At 39.4% G+C, this 17,605-nt stretch overlaps 1 protein-coding gene across 1 annotated transcript in view; it reads left to right on the forward strand.

Moving 5' to 3' along the window:
* cntnap5a (contactin associated protein family member 5a) overlaps positions 1-17,605 on the forward strand; it is a 181,014-nt gene that overhangs the window by 55,609 nt on the left and 107,800 nt on the right. The window lies entirely within an intron of this gene.

The raw sequence follows: 17,605 nt of genomic DNA on the forward strand, positions 1-17,605 counted from the left end.
TGTATTAAGTTACATAGCTCGGTGTAAATGGGGCGTTGTTGGAAATGAAGCAACCACACTGTAATAAAGTAAAGTCCTTTTGAAAAATAGGAAAATGTCTGGCCGCTTCCATTTACAATTGATTATTGTTAAATTACAGCAGTGGTCTGTGTGGAATATTATACATTAAAAGCATGTATAATATAATGTAATGATTTTTTAAACCAGAGTCATCACCTAAAAGAGCAATCCTTCAGCTCTACCGCAATTTTGGTCAGTGTACATTTTTAGGGAATAGTGTTTCCTTCTTTGGATTTTCTCCTCTCTGGATTGTTACTGAATGTATGTATATTTAAAAGAACACACACACACACACACACACACATGCATTTATATGTATTAAATTGAGCATTAAAAATAAATTAATTCATTAAAAAGTACTTGTCCAGTGCATGCATGCATGTTCACATTAATTTAGGCATCTGGAGCCTAACTGTGAAACAATAGCACACACTTAATATTTTGTGGGCTGCCTAAATCAATAACATGGGAGAAAATTAACTTTCTTTGTCAAGTGCTAAGACTTTAAAATGCTACCACCTTCTCATCTGACTTTTACCAAACACAGCGCTAGATTATGGAGACAGCAAGAATGGAGGAAAAAAAATAAGAGAACTTAGTGGTGATGTGCCTTTCTCCATACTCCTGGGCTCTGGTGCTGAACTGAGCTGTGTAGACATAACAATAATAAAAATAATAATGCATTATATTTATATAGCGATTTTCAAAAACTCAAAGACGCTTATGCTGCTATGCAGGGCTCAAAAATAACTTGTTGCACTGGTTACACTGGTGCGTCTGACGTTTTTTCTTAGGTGCACCAGCACAAAAGTTTGTTGCACCCTAATTTTCATCCGCGTCACATTCAACACAGCTGTGCTGATGTGTAAAGAAACAATATTTGTTCAAAAAACAATATATAAATAAACAGTTATAATATAATTAACTTAGGATCAGCCCTCTAGCATCCAAGTCAACATTTATCAGATTCTTTAACAGCTGCAGTCCTTAAGGTGGAATGGAAGAAAAAGAACAAATGTAGTTGTTTATACTCCAGCTTGCGGCTTTATGTCATCTTAAATGATGCAGTAGTTTTGTCCAGGCACCTGTAAATGCTTAACTTAAAGGTGCCAGTGTTAGTGTGACTGTTTGAATATAGCGGCAGCATTTAAGTTGGAACTGAAACGTCGAATAACTTAATGTAGCTATTGGCAATAATTATGTCAAGGTGGAATTAAATAGTAAGCAACTTTTAGACTGTACTAGACAGTGTAAAAACATCGGTATATGTTACCTTTTCACTTTTCTGCTTCAATGTTTGGTTCTGTGTCAGTACTGTGCTGCACAGTGCACTCCACCTCTAAATATATTCCCGCAGCTGTGTTCGTAGACTATTATTTATTAACAATCCAACCTCGAGAAGAACAATCACAGATTTACCTCACTGCTCTTCCCGTAGGTCAGTCTCATGGAGTCTGAGTGTAGTGAGCCCCCCACCCTTCACTATCTGTGATTGGTTTAGACCACAATATGGGCCTAATGTGTTGTTGAACCACAGGGTTCGCGAGAATTCAGAGTCGTGGACCCTTTTATTTTTTCCCCCTCGAATGGCTGGTTGCAGATTTTTTTTAGTCATACCACTGAGCAATTAGTTCGCACGTGCAACCAAATTTGTAGCATTCTAGAGCTACATGTTATTTGATCATTGCGGTATTTTGACCAAAGCATGTCACAGATGTTACAGTAAGACACCAGAGCTGCATTCACTTGCAAAAAAGGAGTATAATACATTTTATTGCCAGGTATAGAATGGTGCATTGGAAAATCCTCTGGAATCATCATTTTGTTGACTTGAAATTCTTTTAAGGAACCCATGGCTTTCAGATGGAGTTCAGTGATGAGCTATGAAGGCTCCTTGCTCGAGGCTAAGCCCTGATGCTTATAACGTGGGCTTATTGTGATGGAAGAGAGTGTCTACAGAGAGATTCATCGGCTCATATTGCTGCCAGGCAATTACATTCAAATTGTGACGCCTCGGTTATATAAAAGGTATAATGACATTTAGAAGCTCACCTAATGGCAGAAAGATATTACAGTCAAATAAGACAGCGTTTATCCATAAACCGAGTGAAATATTGCTTGAAGTTTATATATAGAGTTAATTAGTTAGTTTTTTGTCACTGGGTCTTGCTGGAAAAGTTTCCAGCAGAATTAGACTTTCAGTTCACTCTGGGCTAAAGTGGTTAAGCTCCATTCCATCTCGTTTGCGTGGGTGCCAGAGTTCAGTTCTGCGGATCGTTCTGTTACTTTTTTTATTGCACAGCTTAAAAACACACCTGCTGAACCGAGTAAGTACATGTACCTGCTGAAAATTGCACACAGAACGTGGAGCATGACAGTGAATGACAGGTAATCTGCATCTAATTAAGGTAAGATGGCGTAAGTGAAGAGGACAGAAAGATACTGTCAGTTGCAGATATGTTCCGGCTACACATTGCAAGGAGAGAAAATTACTAATATAAATCATGTAATACAGACCAGGCTTACATTTAAAGACCCTTGATTAACTGTAACTTTTAATCAAAAAAGTCATTTAAGTATATCATTAGCTAGAGGACACTCACACAGACACAGGGAAAACTCCTCACAAAGAGTTACACAGATCATGGAGCTGTGTGCTCAGGTTTCCTCCTCCAGTGCCAAAATATATGGTGGTTCTCCATGTGTGTGTGTGTGTGTGTGTGTGTGTGTGTGTGACTGGGTGAGTGTATGAAATTGTCTACAGGTGTAAGTGTTAGTGACTGGGTGAGTGTTTGAAATTGTCCACAGGTATGAGTGTGTGAGTGACTGGGTGAGTGTGTGCAGTTGTCCACAGGTGTGAGTGTTAGTGACTGGGTGAGTCTTTGAAATTGTCCACAGGTATGAGTGTGTGAGTGACTGGGTGAGTGTGTGCAGTTGTCCACAGGTGTGAGTGTTAGTGACTGGGTGAGTCTTTGAAATTGTCCACAGGTATGAGTGTGTGAGTGACTGGGTGAGTGTGTGCAGTTGTCCACAGGTGTGAGTGTTAGTGACTGGATGAGTCTTTGAAATTGTCCACAGGTATGAGTGTGTGAGTGACTAGGTGAGTGTGTGCAGTTGTCCACAGGTGTGAGTGTTAGTGACTGGGTGAGTCTTTGAAATTGTCCACAGGTATGAGTGTGTGAGTGACTGGGTGAGTGTTTGAAATGGTCCACAGATGTAAGTGTGTGAATGACCTGGCGAGTGTGTGAAATTGTCCACAGGTGAGAGTGTATGAGTGATAGTATATAATCTTCCTCAGGGGCTTGTGTGTGTGTGTGTGTGTGCATGTGTGTGTGCTTAACACAGGATGAGAATGTAAAATTGTCGATAGATATACGTGACAGGGTGATTGTGTGAAATTGTCCATTGGGTGAGTGTGTGTGAGTGACTGGGCATGTGTGTGGGTTTGTGTGACTGTGTGAATATGTGACATTGTGACAGATGTGAATGTGTGAGTGACTGGATGAGTGCAACATCCCCTTTGTTGGACTGGCGTCCGGTTCAGGGTGTGTTACTGAACTGTGCCTAAACATTCCAGGTAGGCTCTGGACCCACTGTGACCCTTACTATGATGAAGTGGTTACAGAAGATGAATGAATTAATGTACTTTAAACTAATTAAAGAGTTTTAACTGGAGACTATGTGAAGATAAGAGCACTGAGCCCTCTTCCTGAATGCAAACCACCAGGTTCAGCATAAAAAGATTCTGCAGAAAGCTACAAAATTCACAAAATGCCCAAAATCCCCGTGTCAGGCACCACCCCTCGAGAATGTCAGACATTTCATTGTTGATGGATATTATTTTTTTGCTAAGAAAGTGCTTTCTATTAGGCTAGCGTAATTCATTTTTCCCTAAGTCCTCCCACTTCAAAAGAGGAGCGTTAACAAAGGGCTTTTTCCAAGTGAGACCTAAGAAAATCCAGAGTCTGAGAGCAGAAGCTGGAGAATGACAGCGCCGGGCGAGCGAGCCATCGCTCTCCTCAATCAAAGCCGTGAGTCAGCGTCTGTGCCGGGTCCCTCTCTCTTTTACTGGAGATTATGGCTTTTTTTAAGCTCTGCTTTCATGCGTCGAGCTCTTTTTTTAATAGCTGTGCACTGAGGGACAGAGATATGACTGATTAGGCTTTTTAAATTCTGACAATTTCTCTCTCCAGTTTGATGGACGAGTCACTCAGCGAGCAAATTCAGCAGAACCCGAGGGCTCTCTCTGCCACTTTCCCCCATCGCACGCTAATTCAACTTTACAGAGCTGCCTCCCGCCACCTCACTTCAGTTTATCTCAAGCAAATCTCAGCGGTGAGCACAGTTCATCTGTGTCATTAATTAATATCTGAAATAGGACGTTTTCCTTACACATTGTGCTGCGCTGTGAGACTCGCAGATACAAGGGTCTCCCTCCTGGACATGTTGTAAGGCCAGGCTTGCGGGTGGGTGACAATAGAAATGATAACAGACCACTCAGACATTTTGTAGTCTAGATTTAGGAACGATCCGGGTCTGGGAATCCATGCAGAAGGATTTATCATGGTGTAAACAAAGGAAGATCAATCCTACTATCACCTACTATTCCATCTGCTGATGGAAATTCAAGCCGAATTGTTATTTCATTGTTCAGCTTCAGTGAAGGAAATGATGGGTGAAGAGTTGGGATGCCTGAAAAATGTTGGCCGCTGAAATATTATGTCAGATGTTGTAAAAACCTGAGCTTCTGGCCAAGAAAAAAAAAAGAAAACAGAATATGAAAATTTTATGGAGGTCATGGGGATACAGCCCCCTATGCTTAGATACAGCCCCCTATGCTTAGATACAGCCCCCTAGACATTGAGGAAATCTAAAAGTCCAACTCAAAGGGTACTCCTCTGTTGAGAGAAACTCCAAAACCAATGAACAATGTGATCTTGTACTTCAGAGAGAGGATGCCTAACACTCCGCAGAACTCAAACACACTGGTTGGCTTTGCCCTTAAGCGAGGGAATGATTGTACCATGCAGAGCCTGAATGCCCGATCTCAAGAGCCAACCATCAAGTGGTCAGAGGTGGGCAGTCTTGCACTTAAGTAAAGTTACCTGATTCACAGGCTGCTCTGGTCTTCCACTTTCTGTTTCAATAGGTTGCGAGGCATTTCCTTGCTTAAGGGTAAGGCCAACCTATTTTATCTGGTTGGAGTTCTGTTGCCAGAGTAGTCCCTTTCAAGTTTCAGAGTTTCAGAGTTCCCCTGTGTCCAGGGAGCTAGATCTGCGTTAGCTCAAGCAGACCAGTGTTTAGAATTGTTTTGACACCTAGAGGTGAATAATTTTATTTTTCTGTAACCTCTTTGCTGCTGTTACTTTTAGGTCATCCCTAACCCAAATGGTTTAGCTTGAGATCTACATTTAATAAGAACATCTTAATGATATCCCTGATTAAATTAAAAGCTAAATAAATAAAATAACATAAATTCCGATCATTATGATCTACCTGGGATGGTGGCTGGTTGTACAGACCATTTCGAATTACAGATGGGGGGCACTTGTTGGACATCTATAGCAGTTTTATTTTAGGCAATCAGTTGATGATCAGCAATCAGGCGATTACTGTCGATGAATTTTTTAACTTATTTAGGTATTAATGTTTACCATTTCTACCATGTATTAGAATGCTTTTACAAAGGTAGTGGTTAAATAATGGCAATGACTTATAGGAAAATAAAATAAGATTCCCTCACGCATCAATGGGACATGATCATTTATTTAATAACGTCACTAGTTAAAAATATTGTCGATATAAAAAAAAATAGTTGATAAATCCTTCAGGCTATTGAATGTGGTGATACTGGACTCCTGGGTGCCCTTCTCCATTGAATATTGTGCTAACAAAATCCATTAAAATGAGCTTCAGATTCCTTTTAAAAGCTTCCTTGCTCATTCAGGCAGCACATTTTCCCTTGTCGCCTTATTCCTCACTTATTATAACATCGTGGCCCCTCGAGTGGACATTACAGCTCTGCTTTAAAACAAGAGCCTAGGTTAGTGAGCTGCTGTGAGGCTTCACAGAGCTGTGTGTTGTTCCCGCTCGACTCAGTGATGGAGCAGCTGTAATAGCTATGGAAGAGAGAAGTGAGGATAAAAGCACACTGAGGTACAGTGGAGTTTGTTTTGCCTCTGCGGCGTGTCAGAAAAAGGTCTTCCAATAGGTAGGTGTGAATGGGCTCCCCAAAGAGAGGGATAATTGCACTCACCAGCATTCAGCACCTCTTATTGTGTGTGCGTGTGTGTGTGTGTGAGCAAGAGAAGAAGTAAAGGGTTCCTCTGTGGACACAAGCAACTGCATTTAGTTAAGTGTAGTTGACATTCCAGTATCTGACTGTAGTACCTTTCACACTTTTCCCATGTCGGGTTTGGTATGAACAGCCATGGCCTAATGGTTAGAGAGGTGGGCTTGGGTCCGAAGGGCCACTGGGATTGAGCCCATTGACTTGCATCAAAAATTGGGGTTGGTAAGAGTGAACCAACAATGCTACGTCCTTCCTCAGCTGAAGTGCTCTTGATACACACACAGTTGGTATAATTTCCACAGACTAGCATTAAATGGAAATTTCTCACAAAGCAATATTCCAGCATCCGCTTTTCCACTGCATGGTATCTACACCACTCTACTCTACGATTCTACTCTGTTTTTTTTTTTTTTTTTACTTTTTGTCAAGCAAATTTGGTGCCTGGTACCTGAAACTGGTTCCTTTTTTGGTACTTGCTGACTCCTGGAACCGAATAGGGACTACACTGTGATGTGTAAACCTGGCAGATCATTGATAGATCCGTGAGAATCATCACTCTACATGACAAAATGCAGACAGCCAGCACAAACTAACCATCCGTTAAATCTCCAAGCTATGGTAGATATTACATTTTTTTATATATCTGACTAACAACAGCAGCTCGTAAAATTACTCTGTGGTCTTTTGAAGAGGTTCAGATGCTCCTTGTATTGGTGGCTGACTAAATTTTAGCAAGAGCTGGACAGTGCAACAAGGAAGGAGAAAAACATACTGATCTGTCTGAACTGAGTCCCAAACAGCAACAACAACAACCACAACATGCAAATACACAATGACTAAACAATGCTTAATGTTACATCACTGTTGTGGATACCAAAACCAGCTGTTCCTGTTAGAGACAGTGATTTGAGATGTCATGGGCAAATGGAAATCAAACCAGGTTCCAGGGGCCAATACGAGTAGATCTGAGTCGAGTAGTTTAGGTAAAAGTATAGTAAAGTGTTCTCCTCAGAAATTCCATTCAGTACCTTTGGAATCTGTGGTGATAAGAGGGAGGTAGCTTGCTATCCAGGACTAATCTTACTATATATATATTTACATACTATATATATATATATACTCACACACACACTGATATTGTGATATCCCCTTCAGGTTTCTCTACAATGCTGGATAACCGGTAACCGATAGCTCTGAAAATCCGAGGATGGTGTTTGTGGCTGAAATGGGGCAGTTGAATTGTCCAGAGTGGGGACAATATCGTCCCGAGCTGCCTGAGCTGACAGAGCTATATTTAAAAAGCACAAATAGCTATTGAGACGGATAGCGGGTGTTTAGAGCTGCTCGGCTGCTGGCCGGCTGACAGCGACACATTTCACGCTCCCTCCATCGCTGCACGTCTTGTCATCCTGTCACCTGGACCAGGATTACCTCCTCTCAAATCTGCTGAGTTCAGAGGCTTTACAGCCACCACAAGACTCTCATTGCTTACTTCTATCAGCTGCTGGGGGGATTTGAGCTGCCTTCTCATTTGTCAGCGTCTGGGTCTTTTCACAGGTCATATGTGGGTGGGGGTGCGGGTTTGTATGAAGAGGTGTGGAAGAAAGGGTCGGTGTCGGTGTGAGAGGTAATGGTCAACTGTCTCGGCTCCAAGTACCTACACGGGTGTTTATACCACTATGGAGCTGTACAGTTTTCATTCTATTATTCAAAATATGCCATGTCATCATTCTCCTGAATTGGGACTCCAACCCACTTTCTTCCATCCTAGGCTGATGGTATATGGTCATCTACAAAGTTTTTACACTTAAACCAATCTAATGTGTTTATAGTCAATGGTATCAGTCAATGGGTAAAAGAAAAAAAAAAAAAAACGTGTCTCAGTCCGTTCATGTCAGTAAAACTACATTTTGTAGGTGATTAGACAAAGAAGAGACCTCCAAGTGTTAAAAAGCATGAGCCAAGATGAGGATGTTGCTCTATGCATGTTCTATAGGTGGGTAATATTGACTTATTATTGCTGACGATGGAGCTGACTCTAAATTTGAACATAAACAAACCAGAGAATTGAGCTTCCTCACAATCGCAGGCATTCCTTTAAAAGGCATTCCTTTAAATACCAAGACTCTTTTGACAATTGATTGAGTGTGGAGGATGGTGGCGAAGAAGCATTTTAAAGGTCTAGAGGTCAAAGTCTGTTCGTGGATTTTGATAAATCTTTTCTATCTAGGTTTGATCAAAATGTCTTTGCATTACTGTGGATAGTCTGCAAAATATTGGTTGATACTTCTTAGAAATCCTGACACTGAATCTTAAATTGCAAACTCGGAGCTGAATGATGCTAATTGTGTTGCTAGCTGCAGCTAACTATATATCATCTGTATATTTGATTATATTATTGAGTACTAGATTTGATTTCATGAAGAAAATGAATAGTGCTTGAAAAGAAATGACAAAAAGCACGTGTTTATGCATGTCAGTCATTAAAGACTCAGCAGTGATAGGGATAAAGAAGAGTGAGGACTGAGAGAAGAGTGGAATTCAGCAGAGACACTTCAGTCACAGACATAAAGGAAAATTACTTACTGGCCAGTATTTTTTTTTTTTAAATCTTCAATTGTGAAGCATCCATTGGTATGTGAAAGGAGATATATAAGTTTAACATTATTATTATTATTACTATTATTATTATTATTATTATTATTATTATTATTAAACAATGCTGTATATAAACCATGTACATAATCACTTGGAAGTTCACAAGCATGGGTATAGGTATAGTGTCACATCTTGACACTTTCTGGTTTGTTTTCCTCTTCCATGTGGCTCTGTCTGTTTGTTGTTTTCCTATCTCCGCACATGGCTTTGTTTTCTTTATGTTCATGCCCCGCCTTTGTTCCGCCTCCTCATCGTTTCCCTTGTTATCCGTGTCAGGTGTGTCTAGTTTGTTCTGTTATTTAAGCCCTCTTCCCTCACTTCCTGGTATCGGTCATTTTGTTCATTTGTTTTCGTCGTTGTTGTTTGTCATTTGTAGTTTCGTGCTGTTCACGTATTGTTGTCTTGCTCATTTCTCTTGCCCAATAGTTATCGTAGTATTTGTTTCTCTAGCTTGTTTCTCGTTTCTCGTTCTGTCTCCTGCCTGTTTCATGCCCCAGTCCTATAGTATTGTTTCCTGCTTTTTCCCTATGTCTCTAAGTCTTGTTATTTCGTGTTTTTCCTCTAGTTCGTTTGTTTTGTTATCTCTTTATTAAATTCTGTGTTGTAGCGAGTGTGTCCGCCTCCTTAAAATCTACTCCTCACGCCCCCGTGACATATAGGGTCTACAATCCTGCAAATTGTGATGTGTCTAGCTTGAAATTGGTAATATTAAGTTCTCATTAAAGTGAATGAAGGAATCCCTGAAGCAGCTTATTTTACTCACTAAAAAAATGCCCAAAGCTTGAACAATATTTCCCAAATCGCTTAACTAAAGTTATTTAGGTAAGGACACTTTGTTGATGGATTTGGTCCAAAACTCTGACAAATTTTATCGCAGTTTAAGAAGAAAAAAAAAAAGTCTGTTCTGAAACAGGAGTTTACACTGACCGTGTTAAAAAAAAAAAAAAAAACATTGACTGTGTACCTAACATAGTGCCAAACAAATGCTAATAACTTGAACATTCACCATGTGAATTTTGGTAAATTTGATGAATGTATTATTTTGTTAAATGTTTAGACACATTTCAAAGCATTCCTTTAGGTTTATTTTGTGAACAACCTCAAATAAACATAGCACACTGTCACACAGTTTAAATGAAGTCTGTACGTTTAGAAATTCATGCTGTATTTACTGCAGAAATCTGGAGAAGAATAAGATATAAGAAGAATTATAATGAATAATAATATAATACTCTTCAAGAACTGTAATTATGTAGCAGTGTAGGCTAGTATAACAGTAATAAGATAGAGCATAAACCATGATATTAGAAAATATATATGTTGGAAAATTATATATCTTCAAAACTGGCCAATTAAACACACCATGCCTGTGTACATTTTTTCTGGCAGTTAAAGATGGATGATGAACCTGTTTGCCAGATTTGCCTGGAAACCATTATAATAGAACAATGGAAAGTTCTAAAATTCTTTCTCACCTAAACACTGCACACTCTTATTGATTCATGGATGCTGTCAACCTAAAATTTGCTGGAGATTTCCTGAGCCAGTGTTGAGAACCACTGCTGGTATGACCTCAGGAATCATATGAACCCTTTAGAGCATTCTAAATCTCTCTTAATAAGGCATCATAAGTTATATGCTGAGGTATTGGTTTGCCCCGTCTATTGTACTTAGAACAAAAGAAGCTTCTTTTAGATATATGTACACCTTACTCTTCTTAGCAGAGTGTTGAGAGTCATTATCTTGCTATAGAATGAATGGTTTCAAGAGTATTGCTTTTAGGTTTTTTTTGTATCTTGCACAGAACTATAATTATTACAGACCTACAGCTAACCCGCAGGCATGCTGCGTACACACAAAAAAGATCAGGACTTTCAATCATTCTAATAATAAGAGTGTGACCAACCGTGTCTATAGGGAACCACAGCTGTGAGCAGCACATGACACAACTGTCACTCAAACCTGATACAGCATGCATTCTTGCCCCTCTAAGCAGTACTTTTGTTGGGCATTTTCCCCAGGGGGCATCGTAATCTTCCTTGAAGTCCATCACACGTTCTTGGCTTCCCTTTGCTTTGCTTTCCTTTTCTTTTTTTGAGAGCAGTTTCTAAGTCCTTTCTCTTTTTTTTTTTTGTAGTCTGGCTCTTTGAAATGCTGGCGGTACTTTGAAGCCCGTTATTGTATCAAAGACTGGAGAGGTTTGGTCATGCCGCAGCAAAATTGCTGTTGCATACAAATAGAAAAGAGCCCCGAGAGTTGTGAACCTGCCGAGAATATTGCGCTTGGCAGATTCAGACATGTTTGGAACAAATGTTAAGAAACAGGGATCAGCGCATCTCATTTCCATTGAATAAATTGGCCTGAATAAAATCCCCTGAATAAAGACCAAAGCGTCCAAGGATTCCTGCATGATGGATACTGTTTGCAATATCTTGATTTTCCACTCTGGCTCTGTCTCCCAATCATCTCTCTCCACCTCCAGCAAACAATAAGAACGTTTCATCATGAAACAAAAGAATTAAATACGGTCGACTGGCCTTTGGCACCTAATCGCTGAACTTTACCCCAGCTTCATACGCTGCTCCTGGCACCAATTATCTTCCATTGACTACTGGCCTCTAAATCAGACAATACACCCCCACTCCATTCCTCCATCTTCCTCCCATCCCTCCGTTCTCCATTACACACAGGCTTGAGCAGCCCACAGGTAATCAATACCAAAGGCCCATCGTTTTATTAGATTGCTTTGCTCAGGGCAGGAGCCTGGTGGTCCATTCGGGTCCCATCAAGTCTAATGATGCCTGCAACTCATTTAGGCCTTCACAGCTCAAAATCAGAAAATTCTTCACTGATATCATGTCGATATCCATGGTTGGAGTGAGATGTGTCTTAAAACACACTCTGCCTTTAGTTGGCAAGGTCGTCTGAATTATTTCATGTAATCTCTAGTGGTTCTGGGCAAGTTTTGTTTTGGTTTTATGGACAGCAAGAACAGTTCAGGCATGTCATTACTTCTTTTATAATATGTATTAGCATTGCTTTAATAAAAATAAATATTAGTCTAATTGCCAATACAAGCTATGGGGAACATCTGTAAGCAAATAAATAGCCTCAAGGGTTTGAGAAATTGGAATGAAACATGATTTGGAGTCACATAAATATGACTACAGAACACTACATGTTTGTGACTTTATAGTTTCAACATTTCCAGTTGTAGTTTGCAACAGGGCTGAACAGTATGACTAGACCCGAATGTTTGTCTATTCAGATATTTATTTTTTGGGATGAATTTTGGTTTTTTTTTTGGGATGTAATACAGTTTTACTTTTCATTTGATGGAAAGTAAGCCAAACACAACGAGAAGGAACAACAGCATCTCCAGTGCTAATAGCTAAAAACACAGGCCTCTGCATTACTCCTGGAAACCCCCAACTCAATCTGCATTCAGGCTCTTTAAAGTCAAAGTCATTTTACGAATGAAACCAAACAACTTAACATTTCTTCTCTTTGAAAACTGAACAACTTACAACGAAGATTGGTGGTGACAGTTTCGCACGTCCAGTTAGATCACCTCCATGAAGCACTGGTTAACCTGGGCAAACACTGTGCCCTTAAAAAAAAGTTCAGGGAATGAAATTGCACTGTGAGCCACCGCACCCTTTGGGGAAAGTAGCCTGGAGATTGAGGTTTTAAAGGCAGATGGGCTTCGGACGTGGATTTTCTAAAACACTTTATAGTCAGAAGCTTTGAATATTTGCAGAATATCACTGTTGAAACTCCATGACTCCATAAATGGCTTTCAGGAAAGCCCTACTGAAAAGTGAGACTGTTTTGTTTATTTTTGCATATATTTATGAGTGATGTTAAGTTATCGATCCAAGTTACTTAGGAATAAGCACAGATTGACCACAGGTTGATATTGGAAAAAATAGAGTCATGATATTTCGTGTGAAACAAGTAGGGATATGAGCGCAGTGGATAAATCAGCTTCGGTGTATGAAATCAGGTGCTAGTGATCCAGGGTTTTATTTGCATATCATTAACACAAGGCAGGAGATAATGAAATGATGGAATTCAATATATTGCGAGCCAATGGCTGTGTTTATAGCTGGAGTTGAGCTGGAAGTGCCCTGCTTCCTCTACTGTCCAAATGTTTTTGTGTTTAAACTACAAGCAGTGGAAAATAGAGATTGGCAAATTAACAAAGCTTGTTGATTGGCGGAAGACTTATAATTGGTAGAAGATTTATAAGTATAATGCTTTGATGAGTGGTGTGAATATTTAACTAAATAGATTTAAAGTGTGTTACTGCACTTGTGGTTTTGTTGGGGATTTTTAGGTTGTGTAAGTCAATTAGTCATATAAACTAAAAGCACTGTGTAATATGTCTATCAACAGAACACAGAGTAGGTGCAGCATGTGTTTATGTCTGCACATATTATTAGAGTCATGATATTTTACAAAGTAATATTAAACATTTTAACTGCAAATCAAGCATTTTTCCATGTTGTTAACCTGTTATACAATCAAATTTAATTAGAAATAGGCCACAAATGTAACTGCTAAACACCAAAATGGGTGTTAAAGTTGTGTAAACTCATTCAGTGATGAGGTTTGACCCTATGCAACTTTAATTAATGAGGGTCATTGCCAAGGACGTGATTTAGCAGGCAGAGATAGGACTGTATTAAGCTATCTACACACACTTTCAGTAATTTGGTCCAGAAACTATGAAAAGTCACCTGTCAGTTCTCCAGGTTAACAAAAAAAAAAAAATAAAAAATCTAACACATCATTATCAGAGCTAAAGTGGGGTGTAGGGGGTGGGCAAAAAGTAGAACTGTGGAAGCCCATGACTCCCCTTCAGCAGAGCCTTAGTATTTGCTCATTACATTAATGAGCTATAACCTGCACTCATTTTGCATTTTTTTTAAAGCCCTGATTTTCGACAGGTTGTGGGCAGTGGGCACACGAGCTTACACTGCCCAGTTACATAAGCTTTTAAGGGCTGAATGTTAGACAAAGCAAGTGTGGCACTTTTTATTTTTCAGGTAAATTAACACAGTTCTGGGGTCCCAATTTAATGTCTGTTACAGGCTTTGGTCGAAACACTACAAAGATCAAAAAACAGCAGCATTTATTTAAATGAGAGTAAGCCACAGCTCAGTTCAATGCAAGAACCCAGGAGGGAGGAGTGAGGAGCAGAGGCTCTGGATTTTAGCTGTTTTCTCTCTGTATTCATTCTTCTCCATTTTTATTTAGTACATTTATTTCTCTACACTCATTTTTTTATTTTTTATTTTTTGCTCTGTTTAACCTGCGCTGTGATTGGAGATATTCATATTAAGAGGTGGGGCAATTCTAAAGTGTCTATGCCCAATGTAAGAAGTAGCATAAAATCAGAACAACTTGTTTTAGCCCAGGGCAGTCACTAGAGATTAATGATTAGGGGAGCTAAGCTTTAACCAGGGGGTCTGGGGAAATTGCCTCATAGCAGCAAATTTATTTGATGAGATACAAATTAAGCAAAGCCACAGGTAGCTGCTGCATTTTCAAATTAAAAAAAATTCTACAGGTAGAAAAACAAAACTATTAACTCATTATATACAGTCATACACACAGTCAAAACATCAGGAAAGAACATACACATCGATTCAGTCTGCCCTAAACCCTACATTTTAACTGGCTTTTTCAGCAACTTATTTTACGTTCATCAATAATCAGGTTTTCTCTGCTGCATAACGCTATTTCAACTACTGCATCAGTGGCTTTTAAGTTTAGTTAATTAAAGCTTTAACAGGCATTGAATTAATGTTTTTTCTTTATTTTTGTCTTGAAATGACACTCACTGTCAGGAAACTCACCACACCTTCTCGTGTGCGTAGGGTTCCCAACTTTCTGAAATCAAAATAAGGAATGCAGAGGCCGGGGGACAGGTTTGCACTTGTTAATCCTTTACGACTGTAGTAAATCACATAAAACATTTTGTTGTCAGACAATTATTAAGCCAAATTCCATCATTCTATCAGTGTCTCTCAGTAGCCTTTTTAAACAATGGCAATTACAATAAGATCTGAAATGAAAGAATCTTATTGGAGGGACTTTGACTTCATTGGCTGCAGCACTGAATGATGGACAGATAACTCTGGCTGCTGACTGGATAAATAAAGGTTGTGACCAATGAAAAGCGTGTTCTCTGTTTAGGAGCCATGGAGAATCTGCCCCTCGCTATGGCTGAGAGAGGGCTGCGTGTTTCTGTCTTTCGCCATAAGAGTGTGACCTCAAAAATACAGAACAAAAGGAGTCCCGTATCAGTTCAAAACAGAATGCAGTATTTGTGTCCAAATATGAGACGTTTTCGTATTTTACAGGACGGTTGGCAACACCATATATATTCTGCCAAGAAAACAATATAGACTGAGAGCCAATGGCTATCTGGAGACAAAGAAACATTGTTGAAATAATTGGAGGGCTAAAGAACATTTACGGAAGGCTACAACACCCCTCTAGCAACCTCCATGTTTTAGCCCATGTGTTTTTATTTAGGCAGCCCACAAAATAAATGTATTGGGTTATTTAGTTTCACAGTGTGAGAGTTGGTGGACTCTAGTGCACCAATGTGCATATGCTCCAAACCAGCGATTTTAACATTATGTCCCCTTAAAGCCATTGTAGTAGATCTACATACAAAATGAACTTGATTTCAGTGAACGGACCTTTGAGGACAGTTACTATTTTTTATTACAGAAGAGTTTGTGACGTTTCTGGCTGTTTTAATTCCAGCCTGTGGGCCTTTTTATTTATGGTTTCTGATCCTTGGTCAGCTTTGGGGACAGTGCTCGCTGCCTGAGGGAGATAAAGGCAAAAAAATCCCCAATGGCTGTTTGACAGACATGGCAGAGAGTTAAAAATGTGACCTCAATTCTCTGCCAAAGCCAAGTGGATGATTATTGAAATCCTCCGGGCTTTGGGATTGAAAGCATTCCTTAAGTTTCTACTCTAATTAGTCATTAAGTCTTGATAACCACTTCTTTTTACGCACTTTTTTTTCCAGGACTTTATGGTCCCATGTGATAACAAAGGCACTGCAGATGTTTCTGATTATTTTGAGCCTTATTTTGAGCCTTTACAGTGTATTAGAATCCTAATACCTGGATTAACTGCAGTGCCATATCTGTATACGTGCACTGATCTGGACTTGGACAGAGACGCAGCCTCATAGCAGTCATAATTCAAAATCCCTGGGAAAAAATAATGTGCACATATTCTGCACCTGGCGCCAGAGGCTTCTCTTACACCTTTCTCTCTGAAATCGATAGACACCATAATAGTCCAGTGACTCCGCATTTCTTCTCCTCCTCCACTATAAGACCCGGAGCCATTTGACTATTGTTAGAGAGCGAGAGCCTCGGCTGCTCACTGATTCAAGGTCACACTACATGCCACTACCTGTTTACTGTAACATCTAACACGGGGTGTTTGCTGGTACTTTGCCCTCTCTCTCTTTCTCTCTCTCTCTCTGTCTTTCTCTCTCACACACACACAAACACACAACTATTTAATTGATATTTACAATATAATTGTTCATCTGTGTATACGTTACTGTAGAAATACCTGAGTAAAAAATGTCTGTCCAACTGCGTGTGTGTGTGTCTGTGTCTTATCTGTCTGTCAGAGTGTTTGGTTGAATCCTATTTCACCTCTTGCCCCTACCACTTAGCCCTAGACCTCCATTTTGCCTCGAGGTACGGTGTCTCAATTCTTGTCGGGATAGAGGGGTAGGGCAAAGTGTTAGGGCGAGTTGGCCCTTCAGATGAAGACTTTTCTTTAGAAGCACACTTCAAACTGAGTGTTATGAATGTGAATCACCAAGATTGCTGTGCAAGCGACCAACATACCAACAAATATCAGTATTTTCTCTTTTAAAACTATGATAACAATTGTATTATGTTTGTTTAATGCACACACAAGTGATGGTTCTACAAAGGGACTTTTGTAAAGAAAATTTGTTCTATATAGAACCCCAACCAAGAACATTTAGCATGATTAAATGGTTCTTTTCATCGTGAAGGTGTTCTTCATATTGATAGAGAATGTGCTAGATGGATCCTAACAGCACCCTTTAGAAAAGAGTTCTGTACGGCACCAAATACGGTTCTTCTATTGTAACAAGCTTGACATTGTAACAATAGAAGAACCCATTTTGGTACCATATAGAACCCTTTTCTGAACTGTGTTCATTTATGGAGAATGGGTATTAAACATCCACATATTAATATTTATCTGATTAGCTATTTATTTATTTATTTATTTATTTATTTATTTATTTATTTAACGTAGGGGAATAGAAGATCAGAACAGAACAATGTGAACAAATTTTTTGTTCGGCCATTTCCAAACCATATATAATGAGTATAATGACCGTATAATGAGGTCTTACTATTTTATGGATTTACAACCCCATGACAGATTTGACACAAAGAAAATAATCATTGTTAATATTATTATTCACTGACATGTGATGGTTATGTAAATGGAAATCAACATGGACTTTTTGAGGCCATCACTGAAAAATCTTCAAAAAATGTGAGTGGA

The sequence above is a fragment of the Hoplias malabaricus genome, chromosome 12, assembly GCF_029633855.1.
Source record: "Hoplias malabaricus isolate fHopMal1 chromosome 12, fHopMal1.hap1, whole genome shotgun sequence".
Classification (NCBI taxonomy): domain Eukaryota; kingdom Metazoa; phylum Chordata; class Actinopteri; order Characiformes; family Erythrinidae; genus Hoplias; species Hoplias malabaricus.